Source organism: Oncorhynchus keta, chromosome 15 (genome assembly GCF_023373465.1).
Source record: "Oncorhynchus keta strain PuntledgeMale-10-30-2019 chromosome 15, Oket_V2, whole genome shotgun sequence".
Classification (NCBI taxonomy): Eukaryota; Metazoa; Chordata; class Actinopteri; order Salmoniformes; family Salmonidae; genus Oncorhynchus; species Oncorhynchus keta.
This window is the reverse complement of record NC_068435.1, coordinates 843,957-859,263: the sequence shown is the minus strand read 5'-3', so window position 1 is coordinate 859,263 and position 15,307 is coordinate 843,957. Positions and strand designations below refer to the sequence as shown.

Sequence of the window (15,307 nt, the reverse complement as noted above, 5' to 3'; positions counted from 1 at the left end):
GTGTGTGTGTGTACGGTGTGTGTGTGTGTGTACGGTGTGTGTGTGTGTATGTGTGTGTGTGTGTGTGTGTGTGTGTGTGTGTGTGTGTGTGTGTGTGTGTGTGTGTGTGTGTGTGTGTGTCTCACCACGATGCCAGTCTTCAGCAGTAGGTAGTGTATTGTCTGTATGACGTCAGCAGCATGCATCAGGTTATGGTAGGGGTTGTTGTGTTTACCGTAGCCCACCTCCAGAGCTTCTACGAACGAGAACACCGCTGAGACCGGGATCTGAGTAGAGGACACACACACGCACACAATCATGCCATACACCCACACACACGCCACACATACACCACCAAACACACACGATTAGTGTAGTGTCAACAACGCAGCCACTGCCAGCTAGCCTACAAAGTCAACAACGCAGCCACTGCCAGCTCGCCTACTTCAGCAGTACTGTATCATTTTAATCATTTTAGTCAATAAAATTCTTGCTACGTAAGCTTAACTTTCTGAACATTCGAGACGTGTAGTCCACTTGTCATTCCAATCTCCTTTGCATTAGCGTAGCCTCTTCTGTAGCCTGTCAACTATGTGTCTGTCTATCCCTGTTCTCTCCTCTCTGCACATACCATACAAACGCTCCACACCGCGTGGCCGCGGCCACCCTAATCTGGTGGTCCCTGCGCGCACGACCCACGTGGAGTTCCAGGTCTCCGGTAGCCTCTGGAACTGCCGATCTGCGGCCAACAAGGCAGAGTTCATCTCAGCCTATGCCTCCCTCCAGTCCCTCGACTTCTTGGCACTGACGGAAACATGGATCACCACAGATAACACTGCACCGGGATCCTCATCTCTCCCAAGTGGTCATTCTCTCTTTCTCCCCTTACCCATCTGTCTATCGCCTCCTTTGAATTCCATGCTGTCACAGTTACCAGCCCTTTCAAGCTTAACATCCTTATCATTTATCGCCCTCCAGGTTCCTCGGAGAGTTCATCAATGAGCTTGATGCCTTGATAAGCTCCTTTCCTGAGGGCAATCACCTCTCACAGTTCTGGGCGACTTTAACCTCCCCACGTCTACCTTTGACTCATTCCTCTCTGCCTCCTTCTTTCCACTCCTCTCCTCTTTTGACCTCACCCTCTCACCCTCCCCCCTACTCACAAGGCAGGCAATACGCTCGACCTCATCTTTACTAGATGCTGTTCTTCCACTAACCTCATTGCAACTCCCCCTCCAAGTCTCCGACCACTACCTTGTATCCTTTTTCCCTCTCGCTCTCATCCAACACCTCCCACACTGCCCCTACTCGGATGGTATCGCGCCGTCCCAACCTTCGCTCTCTCTCCCCGCTTCTCTCTCCTCTTCCATCCTATCATCTCTCCTCTCCTCCCCTTTCTGCATCCTTTGACTCTCTATGTCCCCTTTCCTCCAGGCCGGCTCGGTCCTCCCCTCCCGCTCCGTGGCTCGACGGCTCATTGCGAGCTCACAGAACAGGGCTCCGGGCAGCCGAGCGGAAATGGAGGAAACACACCTCCCTGCGGACCTGGCATCCTTTCCTCCCTCCCCTCTCTACATTTTTCCTCCTCTGTCTCTGCTGCGAAATCCACTATCTACCACTCTAAATTCAAGCATCCGCCCTCTAACCCCTAGGAAGCTCTTTGCCACCTTCTCCTCCCTCCTGAATCCTCCTCCCCTCCCCCGCTCCTCCCTCTCTGCAGATGACTTCGTCAACCATTTTGAAAAGAAGGTCGACGACATCCGATCCTCGTTTGCTAAGTCAAGCGACACCGCTGGTTCTGCTCACACTGCCCTACCCTGTGCTCTGACCTCTTTCTCCCTCTCTCCAGATGAAATCTTGCGTCTTGTGACGGCCGGCCGCGTAACAACCTGCCCGCTTGACCCTATCCCCTCCTCTCTTCTCCAGACCATTTCCGGAGACCTTCTCCCTTACCTCACCTCGCTCATCAACTCATCCCTGACCGCTGGCTCACGTCCCTTCCGTCTTCAAGAGAGAGAGTTGCACCCCCTTCTGAAAAAACCTACACTCGATCCCTCCGATGTCACAACTACAGACCAGTATCCCTTCTTTCTTTTCTCTCCAAAACTCTTGAACGTGTCCGTCCTTGGCCAGCTCTCCCGCTATCTCTCTGAATGACCTTCTTGATCCAAATCAGTAAGGTTTCAAGACTAGTCATTCAACTGGAGACTGCTCTTCTCTGTATCACGGAGCGCTCCGCACTGCTAAAGCTAACTCTCTCTCCTCTGCTCTCATCCTTCTAGACCTATCGGCTGCCTTCGATACTGTGAACCATCAGATCCTCCCTCTCTCCACCCTCTCCGAGTTGGGCATCTCCGGCGCGGCCCACGCTTGGATTGCGTCCTACCTGACAGGTCGCTCTACCAGGTGGCGTGGCGAGAATCTGTCTCCTCACCACGCGCTCTCACCACTGGTGTCCCCCAGGGCTCTGTTCTAGGCCCTCTCCTATTCTCGCTATACACCAAGTCACTTGGCTCTGTCATAACCTCACATGGTCTCTCCCTATCATTGCTATGCAGACGACACACAATTAATCTTCTCCTTTCCCCTTCTGACCAGGTGGCGATCGCATCTCTGCATGTCTGGCAGACATATCAGTGTGGATGACGGATCACCACCTCAAGCTGAACCTCGGCAAGACGGAGCTGCTCTTCCTCCCGGGGAAGGACTGCCCGTTCCATGATCTCGCCATCACGGTTGACAACTCCATTGTGTCCTCCTCCCAGAGCGCTAAGAACCTTGGGCGTGATCCTGGACAACACCCTGTCGTTTCTCAACTAACATCAAGGCGGTGGCCCGTTCCTGTAGGTTCATGCTCTACAACATCCGCAGAGTACGACCCTGTCTCACACAGGAAGCGGCGCAGGTCCTAATCCAGGCACTTGTCATCTCCCGCCTGCATTACTGCAACTCGCTGTTGGCTGGGCTCCCTGCCTGTGCCATTAAACCCCTACAACTCATCCAGAACGCCGCAGCCCGTCTGGTGTTCAACCTTCCCAAGTTCTCTCACGTCACCCGCTCCTCCGCTCTCTCCACTGGTTTCCAGTTGAAGCTCGCATCCGCTACAAGACCATGGTGCTTGCCTACGGAGCTGTGAGGGGAACGGCACCTCAGTACCTCCAGGCTCTGATCAGGCCCTACACCCAAACAAGGGCACTGCGTTCATCCACCTCTGGCCTGCTCGCCTCCCCTACCACTGAGGAAGTACAGTTCCCGCTCAGCCCAGTCAAAACTGTTCGCTGCTCTGGCCCCCAATGGTGGAACAAACTCCCTCACGACGCCAGGACAGCGGAGTCAATCACCACCTTCCGGAGACACCTGAAACCCCACCTCTTTAAGGAATACCTAGGATAGGATAAGTAATCCTTCTCACCCCCCTTTAAGATTTAGATGCACTATTGTAAAGTGACTGTTCCACTGGATGTCATAAGGTGAATGCACCAATTTGTAAGTCGCTCTGGATAAGAGCGTCTGCTAAATGACTTGTAAACGACTTGTAAACTAAATGTAATGTAAACGCCATACACACACACATAGATGAGAAACAGTAGATGAAAGGACATACTGCTGGAGCTCTGTAGGAAAGAAGGAATGGGGGACTTGTTTTATTTAGGTCCAAGAGTACAGCGTTATTTCCTGTGTTTGTAGTTGGGTCAGTTGAGAACATAAAACAGAAGGGTGACATTTTGAACAATCATTCAAAACGTATATTATCCTGATGTGCTTTCCAGATAACAACTCGCATTTTACCTTGAATCTGCTGATGAGGTCGTATCTGGTCAGTAGTTCAAAGAAGATGAACTTGAGGGCGTGGTCTCCACTGGCCTCGTTCAGAGCAAACACATCAAACGACCACTTATCAACGTGCTGCAGGGAGCATTATAAAGCATATATAAAGACACAATATTAACAACAGGAGGGACACTAACTAACTGCTGGCCTCATTCAGCGCTAGATAGACAGACAGACAGACAGACAGACAGACAGACAGACAGACAGACAGACAGACAGACAGACAGACAGACAGACAACATATTAATGTGTTGTGTCTGTCTGTCTGTCCTGTCTCCTCCCAACACGTTTGTTTTGTCGTTAAGACAAAAAGTTTTTTTCTCTTAGTAGGCTCTGTTTAATATTCTGCACTGTGTATGTGTTACCTTCAGTACTGCTACAACTGTAGCAGGAGAGCCCACTCCCACCATGCTAGAGGTACGTCTGTACATCCTGGGACAGAGAGAAACACATCAACACCTTACACACCACTCCCTGAGTGTCTGTCTTTATAGTGCACTACTTTAGACCAGAGCCCTATTCCCTACATAGTGCTCTGCCTTAGACCAGGGCCCTATTCCCTATATAGTGCACTACCTTAGACCAGGGCTCTATACCCTATATAGTGCACTACTTTAGACCAGGTTCCTATACCCTACATAGTGCACTACTTTAGACCAGACTCACCAGAGCGCTATGGTCCCTGGTCAAAAGGAGTGCACTATGTGGAATAGGTGCCATTTGTGATACTAGAGGGTCTGGTGAGGTCTGCTTTATAAAAATACTACAGGGAAGCTAGAGGGTGTGTGTGTGTGTAATTTCTCCTCACTGTGTGTATGTGTGTCTATGTATGAGTAAGTTTACCTCTCTACGAAGATACCAGCCTGCACAGCGTGTACGATGCTCCTGAAGCGTGGTTTCTCCTCGGTCTGCGGCAGCATCAAACCCATCTGACGGGTGAATGTAGAGGCCAACCAATCACGCACCTCTGAAGGCACATACTCTGATTGGATATCGCTGAGCTCTTCCTCTGTATCCACCAATCTCCTGGAGGGAGAGAGGGAGAGAGGGAGGAGGAGAGAGGGAAGAGGGAGGGAGGAGGGAGAAGGGTGGAGGGATAGAGGGAGGAGGGAGGGAGGGTGGAGGAGGAGGGAAGAGGGACAGAGGGTGGAGGGAGAGAGGGAAGAGGGAGAAGGGTGAAGGGTAGTTGACCTTTTACTAGTCAGATGATATAGTGATAGATCAATCTAGAGGGTTCAATATTTGGGGATGGGGGCACACTGGGAGGTTGGCGGAGCTAACTCCCGTGCTCACGGCAAGGTGCGTGGTACTGGTCAGGCACCGTGTTAGGCGGTAAAGCGCATGGTGTCTCCAGTGCGCTCGGGGCCAGCTCTCCGCAAGTGCCACACTAGAGTGGGCATCCAGCCAGGGAAATTGTGCCAGCTTAGCGCTCTTGGTCTCCGGTGCGCCGTTTCGGCCCAGGGTATCCTGCTCCGGCTCTGTGCACTGTGTCTCAGGTGCGCTGTGACAGCTCAGTACGTCCTGTGCCTGTGCCCCGCACGTGCCGGGCTAAAGTGGGCATTCAGCCATGAGGAGCGGTGCAAGTTCTAAGCACCAGAGCTCCAGTGCTCCCCCACAGCACGGTTTGATTTGTGCCTGCGCTCTGGAGGTGCCAGGCTAAAGTGGGCATTCAGCCTGGAAGAGTGGTGCCAAGGATAAGCACCAGATCCGGAGCCTGCAGCGACGGTCCCAGTCCAGACCCTGCCAGCGATGGTCCCCAGTCCGAGCCGCAAGCAACGGTCCCCAGTCCAGGGCCTGCAACGAGGGTCCCCAGTTTGAGGCCTGCGGCGAGGGTGCCCAGTTTGAGGCCTGCGAGGGTGCCCAGTTTGAGGCCTGCGGCGAGGGTCCCCGCACCAGAGGCGCCACCAAAGTGGGGGGAGCCAGAGGTGGAGCGGGTTCTGCGTCCTGCACCGGAGCCGCCACCAGGTTAGATGCCCACCCGGACCCTAGTGTCAGGTTTGCGGCCGGAGTCCACACCTTTGGGGAGGGGAGGGTACTGTCACGCCCTGAACGTAGAGATCTTTTTATTCTCTATGTTTGGTTGGTCAGGGTGTGACTCGGGTGGAAAACTCTATGTACTTTATTTCTTTGTTTTGGCCGGACAGCTGTCTATCGTTGTCTCTGATTGGGAATCATACTTAGGTAGCCTGTTTTCCCCATATTGGTTGTGGGTGATTATTTTCCTGTCTGTGTTTGGCCTGGTATGGTTCTCAATCAGAGGCAGCTGTCGTCGTTGTCTCTGATTGAGAATCATACTTAGGTAGCCTGTTTTCCCCATGTTGGTTGTGGGTGATTATTTTCCCTGTCTGTGTTTGCTCCATACGTGTCGGTTTCCATTTATTCTTATTCTTTTGTTTTCTGTTTTCTGTTTTCTGTTCAGTTATATTTCATTAAAATTATATTATGGACACGTAGCACGCTGTGCATTGGTCCGATCCATCCTACTCCTCCTCAGAAGAGGAGGAAGAAAACCGTTACAACATGCTCAATAATTTGACAAATATTAAATCGATATCACTCACTAGCTATAATTTTTTGTATTCCCTCTGGATAAAGGCACAAGCAAACCGCAAGCTAAAAGCACTGTAACTGGTAGCTTAGCAACAATAATAATTTTATCTGCTGTGGAATTCCATTTTTTTTTATTTGGGCGCCACAAATGAGCGTGTAAATCGTGCGGTCAAACTGACGACTGGAGAAACAAATAAGTGAGAAGATGTTAAGAAAAATTCTCAAATAGTTTAACGCTAAAGTGAGTCGCTAATTTGAGATGTTTTATTTATCTAAGTAACTCAACACAAAAACATTAGCTAATTTGGCCAGCAGCCAGTAGGGCTAGCTAGCTTGCTAGGCTTGATATGGGGGTTAAAGCTAAATGGTAGCTATCCTAGCTAGCTAAAGAAATTATGAAATTGCCTTTCCTACCGGGAAAAACATGTTTACCCCCTATCAAGCCTCAAGGTGACAGCTAACGTTTTAAAAACGTTTAGGCATATTTTGTATTACTGGTTTAAAAAAATATATATATTTAACCTTTATTTAACCAGGCAAGCCAGTTAAGAACAAATTCTTATTTTCAATGACGGCCTGGGAACAGTGGGTTAACTGCCTGTTCAGGGCAGAATGACAGATTTGTACCTTGTCAGCTCGGGGTTTGAACTCACAACCTTCCAGTTACTAGTTAACCACTAGGCTACCCTGGTGTAGGCTACCCTGGTGTAGTCTGTGTAGATTATTAATTATAAGTTAGCCAGCAACGTTTGTTTTCCTCTTGATACTCTAGGGCAGTATTTCATTTTTGGATAAAAAGACGTGCCCGTTTTAAGCGCAATATTTTGTCACAAAAAGATGCTTGACTATGCATGGAATTGATAGCTTTGGAAAGAAAACACTCTGACGTTTCCAGAACTGCAAAGATATTCACTGTGAGTGCCCTAGAACAAAAGCTTCAGGCAAACCAAGATGAAACTGCAACCAGGAAATGAGCAGGATTTCTGAGGCTCTGTTTTTCATTATCTCCTTATATGGCTGTGAATACGACAGGAATGAGCCTGCCCTTTCTATCGTTTCTCCAAGGTGTCTGCAGCATTGTGACGTATTTGTAGGCATATCATTGGAAGATTGACCATAAGAGACTACATTTGCCAAGTGTCCGCACGGTGTCCTGCGTGGAAATTGGTGCGCAAAACTCAGCTGCTGGTATTTTTCCATGGGATTCTGAGACGAAAGCATGCTTCCACGAACGGCATATCAATGAAGAGATATGTGACAAAACACCTTGAGGTCGATATTATGGAGTTCATTTGGAAAAAAGTTAGACGTTTTGGTGACTGAATTTTCGGTTCGTTTCGGTAGCCAAATGTGATGTACAAAACGGAGCGATTTGTCCTACACAAAGAATCTTTCAGGAAAAACTGGACATCTGCTATGTAACTGAGAGTCTCCTCATTGAAAACATTCGAAGTTCTTCAAAGGTAAATTATTTTATTTGATTGCTTTTCTGGTTTTTGTGAAAATGTTGCGTGCTAAATGCTACGCTAAATGGTATGCTAGCTATCAATACTCTTACACAAATGATTGATTTTCTCAGGTTCAAAAGCATATTTTGAAAATCTGAGATGACAGTGTTGTTAAGAAAAGGCCAAGCTTGAGAACAGGCATATTTATTTCATTTCATTTGCGATTTTTAGAAATCGTTAACGTTGCGTTATGGCAATGAGCCTGAGGGTGTATTCACGATCCCGGATCCGGGATGGCTAAGATCAAGAGGTTAAATAAATAAAACATCTGAAAACAGTTGTTGTGATTGGAGCTATAGATTGTCTACACTGCATTTTTGTTTTTTTTTACAGAAAAAGCAGAGATGTGCTTTGGAAATAGCAACTTGGATTAAATATGAGGATGTTTGTCTTTCTGGGCCTTGTAGCCTATTACTGAGTATGGTGCTGTAGGCTCAGATATGTTACCTTCAGTATGGTGCTGTAGGCTCAGATATGTCACCTTCAGTCAGTATGGTGCTGTAGGCTCAGATATGTTACCTTCAGTCACTATGGTGCTGTAGGCTCAGATATTTTACCTTCAGTATGGTGCTGTAGGCTCAGATATGTTACCTTCAGTATGGTGATGTAGGCTCAGATATGTTACCTTCAGTATGGTGCTGTAGGCTCAGATATGTTACCTTCAGTCAGTATGGTGCTGTAGGCTCAGATATGTTACCTTCAGTCAGTATGGTGCTGTAGGCTCAGATATGTTACCTTCAGTATGGTGATGTAGGCTCAGATATGTTACCTTCAGTCAGTATGGTGCTGTAGGCTCAGATATGTTACCTTCAGTCACTATGGTGCTGTAGGCTCAGATATTTTACCTTCAGTATGGTGCTGTAGGCTCAGATATGTTACCTTCAGTCAGTATGGTGCTGTAGGCTCAGATATGTTACCTTCAGTATGGTGCTGTAGGCTCAGATATGTTACCTTCAGTATGGTGATGTAGGCTCAGATATGTTACCTTCAGTATGGTGCTGTAGGCTCAGATATGTTACCTTCAGTCAGTATGGTGCTGTAGGCTCAGATATGTTACCTTCAGTCAGTATGGTGCTGTAGGCTCAGATATGTTACCTTCAGTATGGTGATGTAGGCTCAGATATGTTACCTTCAGTATGGTGCTGTAGGCTCAGATATGTTACCTTCTGTCAGTATGGTGATGTAGGCTCAGATATGTTACCTTCTGTCAGTATGGTGCTGAAGGCTCAGATATGTTACCTTCAGTCAGTATGGTGCTGTAGGCTCAGATATGTTACCTTCAGTCAGTATGGTGCTGAAGGCTCAGATATGTTACCTTCAGTCAGTATGGTGCTGTAGGCTCAGATATTTTACCTTCAGTATGGTGCTGTAAGCTCAGAAATGTTACCTTCAGTCAGTATGGTGCAGTAGGCTCAGATATGTTACCTTCAGTATGGTGCTGTAAGCTCAGAAATGTTACCTTCAGTCAGTATGGTGCTGTAGGCTCAGATATGTTACCTTCAGTATGGTGCTGTAGGCTCAGATATGTTACCTTCAGTCAGTATGGTGCTGAAGGCTCAGATATGTTACCTTCAGTCAGTATGGTGCTGTAGGCTCCAGATATTTTACCTTCAGTATGGTGCTGTAAGCTCAGATATGTTACCTTCAGTCAGTATGGTGCTGTAGGCTCAGATATTTTACCTTCAGTATGGTGCTGTAAGCTCAGAAATGTTACCTTCAGTCAGTATGGTGCTGTAGGCTCAGAAATGTTACCTTCAGTCAGTATGGTGCTGTAAGCTCAGAAATGTTACCTTCAGTCAGTATGGTGCAGTAGGCTCAAATGCTACCTTCATGTGAAGAAGCACCATGATTTTCCACGCCTAAACTGGTCAAGTTTAGCCACTGGACATTTCATGATTCGGATTAAACCCATTTTCGACATATAAAGATGAATATTATATATCATGTAAGGATATCTTTTGAAATATATATATATTTTATAGGAATACATAAACGATCAGGTGACTACAGATCTGACAGTATGTGGATCCGGTCATGTCAACATGTTGGTGTGGCAGGTTGAGTGGTTACAGCGTTGGGCCAGTAACCAAAAGAATCCCAGAGCTGACAAGGTGGAAATCTATTGTTCTGCCCCTGAACAAGGCAGTTTACCCACTGTTCCTAGGCCATCATTGAAAATAAGAATTTGTTTTTAACTGACTTGCCTAGTTAATTACAGGTGATCGACTTCCGGCGCCGACAGAGATGGCTGCCTCGCTTCAGGCGTTCTAGGAAACTATGGAGTATTTTGGTTTTGAATGTGTTATTTCTTACATTGTTACCACCAGAAAAGATGAGGTTTTATCTTAAGGCTTATTACATACAGTCGGGAGGAACTATTGGATGAAGAGCAACGTCAACTCACCAACATTACGACCAGGAAAACGAATTTCCCGAAGCGGATCCTCTGTTTGGTCCACCACCCAGGACAATCGGATCCCAGCAGGCGACCCAAAACAACAGCGCCGCAGAAGGGTCCTTCTGTAGCTCACAGAGCATGGCGCTTGTAACGCCAGGGTAGTGGGTTCGATCCCAGGACCACCCATACGTAGAATGTATGCACACATGACTGTAAGTCGCTTTGGATAAAACGTCTGCTAAATGGCATATATTAGGGCAGACAGGCGGTCTTCTGGTCAGGCTCGGGAGACGGGCACATCGCTCACCCTCCCAAGTATATTACTCGCCAATGTCCAGTCTCTTGACAACAAGGTAGACGAAATCCGATCAAGGGTTGCCTTCCAGAGAGACATCAGAGATTGTAACATTCTTTGTTTCACGGAAACATGGCTCTCTCGGGATATGTTATCAGAGTCGGTACAGCCACCTGGCTTCTTCATGCATCGAGCCGAAAGAAACAAACACCTCTCTGGTAAGAAGAAGGGGTGTATGCCTTATGATTAACAAGTCGTGGTGTGATCATAACAACATACAGGAACTCAAGTCCTTTTGTTCACCTGACCTAGAATTCCCGTGCCCGCTCGGGAGTCATTACACAATCAAATGCCGACCGCATTATCTACCAAGAGAAGATCATTCAGTAGTGTATATCCCTTCGATGGCACCTGAAAGAACTTCATTTGACTCTATATAAACTGGAAAACACATATCCTGAAGCTGCATTTATATAACAAGGCTAATCTGAAAACAAGGCTCCCAAGCAGCTACCAGGTCTTGCAAAAATCGATGGCACCTGAAAGCTCCCAACTATTCACCTGTGCTCAGGTCTGTTCACGCTGGTCCGACCAATCGGATTCCACGCTTCAAGATTCGATCACGTGGACTGGGATATGTTCCGCATTGCATCGGACAATAACATTGATGAATATGCTGATTCGGTGAGCACATTTTTTAGCAAGTGCATCAGTGATGTTGTACCCATAGCGTCTATTAAAACATTCCCCAATCAGATTGAAGGCAGCATTTGCACAAAACTGAAAGCGCAAAACCACTGCTTTTAACCAGGGCAAGGCAACCGGAAACACGACCGAATACAAACAGTGTAGCTATTCCCTCCGCAAGGCTATCAAACAAGCTAAGCGTCAGTATAGAGACAAAGTAGAGTCGCAATTCAACAGCTCAGACATGAGAGGTATGTGGCAGGGTCTACAGTCAATCACGGATTACAAAAGAAAACCAGCCCCGTTGCGGACCACAATGTCTTGCTCCCAGACAAACTAAACAACTTCTTTGCTCGCTTTGAGGACAATACAGTGCCACTGACACGGCCCGCTTCCAAAACCTGCGGGCTCTCCTTCACTGCAGCCAATGTGAGAAAAACATTTAAACATGTTAACCCTCGCAAGGCTGCCGGCCCAGACGGCATCCCCAGCCGCGTCCTCAGAGCATGCGCAGACCAGCTGGCTGGTGTGTTTACGGACATATTCAATCATATATTCAATCAAACCTTATGTTTGATGTTCCCACATGCTTCAAGAGGGGTTCCACCAAGAAAAGTAAATTAGCTAAATGACTATCGCCCGTAGCACTCACTTCCGTCATCATGAGGTGCTTTGAGAGACGAGTCAAGGACCATATCACCTCCACCCTACCTGACATCCTAGACCCACTCCAATTTGCTTACCGACCCAATAGGTCCACAGATGACGCAATCACACTCCACACTGCCCTAACCTATCTGGACAAGAGGAATACCTATGTAAGAATGATGTTCATCGACTACAGCTCAGCATTTAACACCATAGTACCCTCCAAACTCGTCATCAAACCCGCCCTGTGCAACTGGGTACTGGACTTCCTGGCGGGCCGCTCCCAGGTGGTGAGGGTAGGTAACAACATCTCCACCCCGCTGCTCCTCAACACTGGGGTCCCACAAGGGTGCGTTTTCAGCCCTCTACTGTACTCCCTGTTCACCCATGACTGCGTGGCCATACACGCCTCCAACTCAATCATCAAGTTTGCAGACAACACAACAGTGCTAGGGTTGATTACCAACAATGTCGAGACGGCCTACAGGAAGGAGGTGAGGGCCCTCGGAGTGTGGTGTCTGGAAAATAACCTCACACTCAATGTCAACAAAACAAAGGAGATGATAGTGGACTTCAGGAAACAACAGAGAGAGCAGCCCCCTATCCACATCGAGTAGTGGAGAGTAGTGGAGAAGGTGGAATGTTTTGAGTTCCTCGGTATACACATCACGGACTAACTGAAATGGTCCACCCACACAGACAACATAGTGAAAAAGGTGCAGCAGTCCCTCTTCAACCTCAGGAGGCTGAAGATATCTGGCTTGTCACGAAAAACACTCACAAACTTTTACAGATGCACAATCGAGAGCATCCTGTCGGGCTGTATCACCGCCTGGTACGGAAACTGCTCCACCCACAACCATAAGGCTCTCTAGAGGGTAGTGAGGTCTGCACAACGCATCACCGGGGGCAAACTACCTGCCCTCCAGGACACCTACACCACCCGGTGTCACAGGAAGGCCATAAAGATCATCAAGGACAACAACCACCCGAGCCACTGCCTGTTCACCCGGCTATCATCCAGAAGGCGAGGTCAGTACAGGTGCATCAAAGTGGGGACCGAGAGACTGAAAAACAGCTTCTATCTCAAGGCCATCAGACTGTTAACTTCTTGCGTCGAGCCATCCCGGATCCGGGATCGTGAATACAGCCTCAAGCTCATTACCATAACGCAACATTAACTATTCATGGAAATCGCAAATGAAATTAAATAAATATGCTAGCTCTCAAGCTTAGGCTTTTGTTAACAACACTGTCATCTCAGATTTTCAAAAATATGCTTCTCAACCATAGCAAAACAAGCATTTGTGTAACAGCATTTAGCATTTTCACAAAAACCAGAAAACCATTCAAATAAAATAATTTACCTTTAAAGAACTTTGGATGTTTTCAATGAGGAGACTCTCAGTTAGATAGCAAATGTTCAGTTTTTCCTGAAAGATTATTTGTGCAGGAGAAATCGGTCCGTTTTCTGTGTCATGTTAGGCTACCAAAAAAAAAAACAGAAAATTCATTCATCAAAACGCCAAACTTTTTCCAAATGAACTCCATAATATTGACTGAAACATGGCAAACGTTGTTTAGAATCAATCCTCAAGGTGTTTTTCACATATCTCTTCGATGATATATCGTTCGTGGAAGTGTGCGTTCTCCTCTGAATCTCAATGGAAAATGCCTCCAGTTGAAGATTACGCACCAATTTAGACAAAGGACACCGGGCGGACCCCTGGCAAATGTAGTCTCTTATGGCCAATCTTCCAATGATATGCCTACAAATACGTCACAATGCTGCAGACACCTTGGAGAAACGGCAGAAAGCTTAGGCTCGTTCATGGCACATTCACAGCCATATAAGGAGACAATGGAAAACAGAGCCTCAAAAATTCTGCTAATTTCCTGTTTGAGGTTTTATCTTGGTTTCGCCTGTAGCATCAGTTCTGTGGCACTCACAGATAATATCTTTGCAGTTTTGGAAACGTCAGTGTTTTCTTTCCAAAGCTGCCAATTACATGCATAGTCGAGCATCTTTTCGTGACAAAATATTGCGCTTAAAACGGGCACGTTTTTTTATCCAATAATGACATAGCGCCCCCATACGTTGAAGAGGTTAAACAGCCACCACTAACATTGAGTGGCTGCTGCCAACATACTGACTCAACTCTAGCCACTTTTAATAATGGAAAAATTGATGTTTACATACCCTACATTACTCATCTAATAAATGTATCACTAGCCATTACTTTATATGTTTGTATTCTATACCATACTGCATCTTGTTTACATACATTACTCATCTCATATGTATGTACTGTACTCTGTACCATCTACTGCATCTTGCCTATGCCGTTCGGCCATCGCTCATTCATGTATTTATATGTACATAGGCTGTTAGTTTAGATGTCCGCAGGAGACTGAGGTGTGTGCGAGTTGGTACGTGTGTGTGAGAGGTTAATTAACGTTACTGTGTAGTAGTGCGTACCTGGTCTCCTCTATATAAACTGACTCCAGAACAGTGTGTGTAGTAGTGCGTACCTGGTCTCCTCTATATAAACTGACTCCAGAACAGTGTGTGTAGTAGTGTGTACCTGGTCTTCTCTATATAAACTGACTCCAGAACAGTGTGTATAGTAGTGTACCTGGTCTCCTCTATATAAACTGACTCCAGAACAGTGTGTGTAGTAGTGTGTACCTGGTCTCCTCTATATAAACTGACTCCAGAACAGTGTGTATAGTAGTGTGTACCTGGTCTCCTCTATATAAACTGACTCCAGAACAGTGTGTGTAGTAGTGTGTACCTGGTCTCCTCTATATAAACTGACTCCAGAACAGTGTGTGTAGTAGTGTGTACCTGGTCTTCTCTATATAAACTGACTCCAGAACAGTGTGTGTAGTAGTGTGTACCTGGTCTTCTCTATATAAACTGACTCCAGAACAGTGGCAGCATACTCCAGGTTCTTCTTGAGGTCCACCAGAGACACCTCTCCTCTCTCCAGCTGTTTCAGCAGACATCTCAACCTACAGGAGGACAGGATCAACATTACCATTGCAACATTATTACAACACAGAGACAACATTATCCTCTCCTCCCTCTCCAGCAGCTTCAGCAGTCATCTTAAACCTACCAGAAGACAGAGAAACAACATAAATATTGTGACTCAGTCAAACTGCAGGAGGACAGAGACAACATTATCGTTGCATTTACATTTCAGACATTTAGCAGACAATCTTATCCAACTATCAGCCATTATAATGGCTTACGTATCCAACAACATCAATTACATTAAATCAATTCTCCTCATTGAGGGGTCCTCCTGTAGCTCAGTTGGTAGAGCATGGCGCTTGTAACGCCAGGGTAGTGGGTTTGATTCCCGGGACCACCCATGCCACCCATACGTAGAATGTATGCACACA

At 46.9% G+C, this 15,307-nt stretch overlaps 1 protein-coding gene across 1 annotated transcript in view; it reads right to left on the bottom strand.

Annotated features, from left to right (window-relative positions):
* The window catches only part of LOC127907720 (dual specificity calcium/calmodulin-dependent 3',5'-cyclic nucleotide phosphodiesterase 1C-like), a 167,978-nt gene extending 153,071 nt beyond the window's left edge, over positions 1–14,907 (bottom strand). The window contains exon 1 of the mRNA XM_052464301.1: positions 14,798–14,907. The gene's annotated coding sequence lies outside the window, so the exon portion shown is untranslated. The remainder of the gene's footprint in view (positions 1–14,797) is intronic.
* Positions 14,908–15,307: the final 400 nt, after the last annotated feature.